This window comes from Fistularia commersonii, chromosome 11 (genome assembly GCF_037954325.1).
Source record: "Fistularia commersonii isolate RoL2024-O1a breed Wild chromosome 11, RoL_Fcom_v1.0, whole genome shotgun sequence".
NCBI lineage: Eukaryota > Metazoa > Chordata > Actinopteri > Syngnathiformes > Fistulariidae > Fistularia > Fistularia commersonii.
Genome location: NC_141294.1, coordinates 16,174,753 through 16,180,174, shown reverse-complemented (window position 1 = coordinate 16,180,174; position 5,422 = coordinate 16,174,753). Strand labels below are relative to the sequence as shown.

The 5,422-nt window shown below is 50.5% G+C and overlaps 1 protein-coding gene and 1 long non-coding RNA gene across 2 annotated transcripts in view; one reads left to right on the top strand and one right to left on the bottom strand.

The window, feature by feature from the left end:
- Positions 1-546: 546 nt before the first annotated feature.
- On the bottom strand, positions 547-2,950 carry LOC147229736 (uncharacterized). The gene is made up of 3 exons (XR_015106821.1): positions 2,315-2,950; positions 2,052-2,223; positions 547-604 (listed from the first exon to the last, which is right to left on the bottom strand). It is a non-coding gene; the product is annotated as an uncharacterized LOC147229736 (long non-coding RNA).
- Positions 2,951-4,234: 1,284 nt separating this feature from the next.
- nr4a3 (nuclear receptor subfamily 4, group A, member 3) overlaps positions 4,235-5,422 on the top strand; it is a 17,614-nt gene continuing 16,426 nt past the window's right edge. Inside the window, 1 exon segment of the mRNA XM_086155349.1 lies at positions 4,235-4,527. The gene's annotated coding sequence lies outside the window, so the exon portion shown is untranslated.

Below are 5,422 nucleotides of genomic sequence, written 5' to 3'. Positions count from 1 at the left end.
CGCCATTGAGTGTGGCTCCATTGCGCCAGCAGCGGCGGCACCGCCGCCTCCTCCTCGCCTCCACCCCTTCCCGTCCTCGCTTGCACTCTGACGTACAGTTGGACCAGATTTGGTGACAGGCAGATAAAAGCCTCCCTCTGTCCCCCACCCTCCTCCTCCTCCTCCACCCTCTTTTCTCCCCTTTCCTCTTTCTCGGGTGTCGCCGGAGCGCTGAGTGCCGCCGCTCATAGAGAGCTCATTCACGCCGACACAATCGCTTTTCCACCGGCCGGCTTTGTGATGAAGCCAGAGTTCACCGCGTCTCGGCGCAATGTGTCCTCCCGCACAAGAGTCCCACTGACGGCCGCCGCCACCCCTCCAGCAGGAACACGCTTCCTCCCTGCCGGGATGGGAGGGGTGGGGGGGGGATTTAACCGCTCGCTTCAATGGCAGCGGTGACCCCGGCCGTTGTGTATGGCCGATGATTGGTTTTCCAGGTGAGGCGGAGGGGGGCCGGAGTTAACCGTTCCGGTGAAAGTGATACGGAAAATGCACTCACCGAAAGGCAAAGGGTTGCTTTTTTTTTCTGCCTGGCTGTGCTCGCTCTGACGGGATGGAACTTCACCTGCAACCACGGGAGGAGAAGGGGCTTAGCTGTGGTTTCAAAGCTTCGGGGCTGTTCAGACAAATAAACAGCAACGCTGGGAAACAGTCATTGTCGTAGTTTTTTTACTCTGAGGTGAGTTAAAGTGGGGGATTGTGTATTGAGAATAAGGAGCGATTTGAAAAAGCAAGACTGAGATTGCGGCGACTCGCCTCCTCCGGCATTCGAAGGCCCGTTCGGGGATATAAACGCCCATTTAAACCTTCTTTCCCAAAAGCCCTCACATGCTCGAGTGAAAGCGGGAGACACCCCCCCCCCCCACACACACACACACACACACACACACTGCCACTTCTAGTAAAAGGACACGGTCATAATCTCTAATCGCGTCCACGTCTGATGGAATAAAGGAGCTGGTTAATCTGGATTACACGTCACTGTGGTGAGGTCGCGGCAGGAGGACCTAGCAGAACGTGGGGGGGGGGGGCAAAACACACCACGCTCACGAGTACCAAACACAATTTCATCACCACCTCTTAAAAAAAAACTCTTAATGTCCTCCCCTCATAAAAGACCCTTTTTTAACCAGGGAAAAAAATAGATAAAAATAAATAAGAGCTTGTGTTGAGTGACCCAGATTTGGCCACACAAGACCTAAAGGAGAGGGACATGGTGCGGGACACGCATAAGAACATGTGATCCATGCCTATAGGATGTTTTTGCTGTGAAACCGCAGGGAGGAAACAAGGTCAGCTATGCTTCTTCCTGTAGAGACCACAGCCGCCTGCATACCTGCGATCCCTGCACCGCTTCTAATTAGCGTAGATTGGTTTAATTAACCTCCCAGCTCCAGTTGAGTCACTCAGTTTTAATTTCTTTCTGATATTTCAGATCAGTTTGACATAAAAGAAAAAAAACAAACAACTAATAATCATCCGCCGATGTAAAGACGCTTTTATTGTTTTATTATCTCAATGCATCTGTTTACATTTGGCTGGACCCTCACGACGCACCATGTGCTCTGCGGGGAGACACGGTTACATGATTGATCCCCTCTGGCCTCAAATGATGCTCAATGACTCGTGTCATTGCAATTTGTTGCAACTGATCACTTTGTTTAAAAAAAATGAATCACAAGCATATCAAACTCCAAAGGTCAATAAGGTCTTACAGAAGACAATCATTAAACTGGGCCTCGTCGGAGTCAGACCTTCTGCAGGAGGACAGGTGAGTTGAAATGACATCCTCATGTGTGGGCTGAGGGTTGCAAGGAGCTGAATCCTGCCCCAGGAGGAGAAAGTGTTTTGTTTTGTTTTGTTTTGTTAACAGTTGAATATTGAAGTTCATTTGGCTTTGGAGCAAATCAGGGGCAGCTTGGAGGGGTTTTACACCCAGCTCATTTGGGCTTATGGTTTCAGTCACAGGGGTTTCATGAATTCATTTTTGTTCATCCATTCATTATCCATACCGCTAGCCCTGCAGTCAGTAGCCTATCCCAGCTGTCACCGGGCGAGAGGAGGGGTTGACCCTGGACGGGTCCATCACAGGGTCCCATATGGAGACATCCAACCATTCACCCTCTCACTGGGACATCTGGACTATGTTGGCAAATGCGGAGGAGCCCCACACAGAAAAGCCCCCTGTGGGAATCCAAGCAGGGATCATCAATACATATAAAAACAAGCAATAACTTTTTCTACGTCCTAAGATGTGAATGGGACTCTGAAGAACCTGTGGGCATGCTGGAGCGTGATCTGCACCGCACCGCACACGCCGCCTGGAGCTGTGGAGATGCTCGGTGCGGTCCTCCTCGCTCCCCGCATTTGTTTACAGGTGCGATGCGGAAGTGGGCTTTCCCGGGACGCATGCGCATTACGCCGCTATAACCCGGCTCACCTTTGCTCCCCCCTCCCCCCTCCGCCGCGGGGCACGCGCTCTACTTGACTCGGAGGAAAGACGCTCCGCGGCGGAAGGATACAGTCGTCGCCGCCGGTGTGCCGGGCACACCGAGCCGGCCGCATGAGTCTGTGAACACCCCTTCCCCCACGCCCGGCGGTTCGGTTCAGGGAGGGAGGCGGGGGACAACCTGTAACCCGCGAGATTTACTCCCGACAGCTGCCGTACAGTTGTGGGTCTCTCGGCTAACAACATCAGCTGACTGTAACGCGACCCTCGCCGCCGCCGCCGCCGCTGCCACACCGCTAATTCTCCTTTACGGAGCCGGTATAGTCCGCCTCGCTTTGAGTCGCTTTGGCCGAATGAAAACGGGGACACGCTTTACGGCTAAAAATACCTGTCTACGACTATATTTGGCTTGGCTGGGGCACAATTGCGCCGCCAAAATAGCCGGGCCCGCCCCGGCACAATGAATGGACTCTCTTCTAAACCTACTCTGCCTCCACCGTCGCCCAGGTGCTAAAATTAGCAACAAGTCTTGCGTCAATCACGAGCCTCAGTGCGTCAAGGTTTGCCCCGCCCACCTGGGGGCTCATCATTGGCCAGAATTAGGACGTTGAGTGAGAAATGCGCGTCTCCTGATTGGCTGGCGGAGAGTTATTGTTCTCGCTGGCTCCAGAAGGCGGCTTTTAATTTCCTGGTTGTCGTGCAGCCGACCGCTTCTTGCACCGCGTTTCCATTTGCCCGACCGCTTTGTTTTCAGCAGAAAAAAACGTTCAACTGGTTGAGTTTGGTCCACTTAAAAAACAATTCACGCTCTAAGAAAAGCCCAAAATTTATTCGCAGCTTCAATCGATTTGTGCTCAAGTTATAGAATAATTGCACGGATGAGGTGCTTTGCAGGGTGCAAGGGGTGTGTTTGTGGACATTTTATGTCAAAATAAGTTTGGCATGAAACTTATTTCCATCCCAATAGTTCAATGATCATATTTCTAATTACCACTTCTATTTATATTTAAACCAATGTGAAATACCTGAGTGATTTCACTTGAAAATGTGAAATTTGAGTACCTGGCGCGATACCTAGATGTAATTCAGCTTCTCCTGGATGCTGTCCATCATGCCAAGATGAAGACAAAGGTTTATTCTGGAGACGCCTGCCTTACATCTGCTTACAATTCTCTGCCAATTTGTAGAGAATCTCAAGCTTATCAAAAAGAAAAAACGTGAGTGACACATTTTTAGACTTTGTTTTCCAGCGAAAAGCTTACTAAAAACAAGGCTCCCCGTGGAAAGGGGAGGGGGGGGGGATTAAGATAAAATCTCATTATTTGCTAAGTAGCAACCGGTGTCAAATTATGAGCTAAAAATATGCACAATAGAAACAAAAAAACAAACAACAAAAAAAAAAAAAACAACTGGAATCGGCTTATCACCTGACCTTTCCCTACTTTGTTTTCCCTCCTCACGTTTCCAACATGAGCTGAACTTCACACCGACGCCCGCCCGCTTCAAACCCTCGTCTTTTTAACCCCGCAACCATAAAACTCTCCCTTCTCTCTCTCTCTTTCTCTAGCTCTACCTCTCTCTCCCCTCCCTCCTTCCCTCCTTCCCCTTCGCTACTGTACGGCGGCGGGTGACGTCACCTCTCCCATGGCGTCACATTGACGTCGCGCATTCCAGCCGCTCCGTGAGGAGGCAGCGCTCACATAAAATGCACTATTTGACTTTCTCCCGTCAGACGGCGCGCATAAACAAACTCCGCAGCGTGCACAGCGGCGCTCACGGCTCTCCTCCCCGCTCGGGACTCCTCTCCTTTTATACTTTTTTTTTTTTTTTTTTTTTTTTTTTACACACTTTATATACTTTTGAAAACTAACAAGGAAAGTTTTTTTTTTATACCCCTCTTCTTGATCATTTTTTATTTTTATTTTTTTTTTTACATTTTCTTCTCCTCCTTCTCCCCGTGGTGACTATTCTGGATGGAAATAGGATACTCGATACGAGGTTCTGCCCGCATGTAAAGACGGAACCGCTACGGCCAAGCGGTGAGTACGCGTTTGAATGAATGGGGTCCCTGAACGCACCACGGACACCCCGATATCACTATCTGTGTGTGTGTGTGCGCGGGTGTGTGTGTGTGTTTTTTTTTTTTTTTTCGGGAACCTGTTGATGCCGCCGCGTCCCGTCCCGGTTGTCATGGAAATCAGATGCGGCGCGGTTTCGCGGCGGAGGACGCGTTTACGCACCGCGCGGAAAATCCCACTCCCCGTGGAGGAGGAGGAGGAGGAGGGATATATGTCAATGTTGACACGGCGGATCAGCGGCGTGCAGCGAAATCATCACACACACACACACACACACACACACACACACACACACACACACACACACTGATTTCCTATTTGAGAAAAAACCCGGATGTTGCCGGCGGACAGGTGGCCGGTCAGTCACGTCACGCCGGCGTGGGTTTGTGACTTCGTGGAGGAGATGGAGAAGAAGAAGAAGGTGGAGGTCCTGCTGGCTTCAGGTGTCCATCAACTTTCTCTTCTTTCTTTCTTTATTTCTTTCTCTTACGCGTTCTTCTGTCTCCTCCTCCTCGTGGCTGATTTACGACACACACACACACACTTTATACGCCTCTGTTTGCTGGAAACCTCTTCCTCCGCCCGGTGTGTGTGTGTGTGTGTGTGTGTGAGGGGGGGGTGTTACCGGGGGAGGGGGGGGGGGGGGTTACCGGCGCTCCGGGGCGCGTGCTTCACAGCCTTCGTGTGCTTCTCCTGGTTACCGGGCTAGACACACACACACACACACATACACACACACACACTCCTCTCAAACAAAATACGAGTGAAAGTCAAGTTTTTGTGAAGATTTTAATTTTAAGTCATATTTATGTCAAGGTGGGGGGGGTTAAGGGAGGTTTAAGGGGATTTTTTTAAG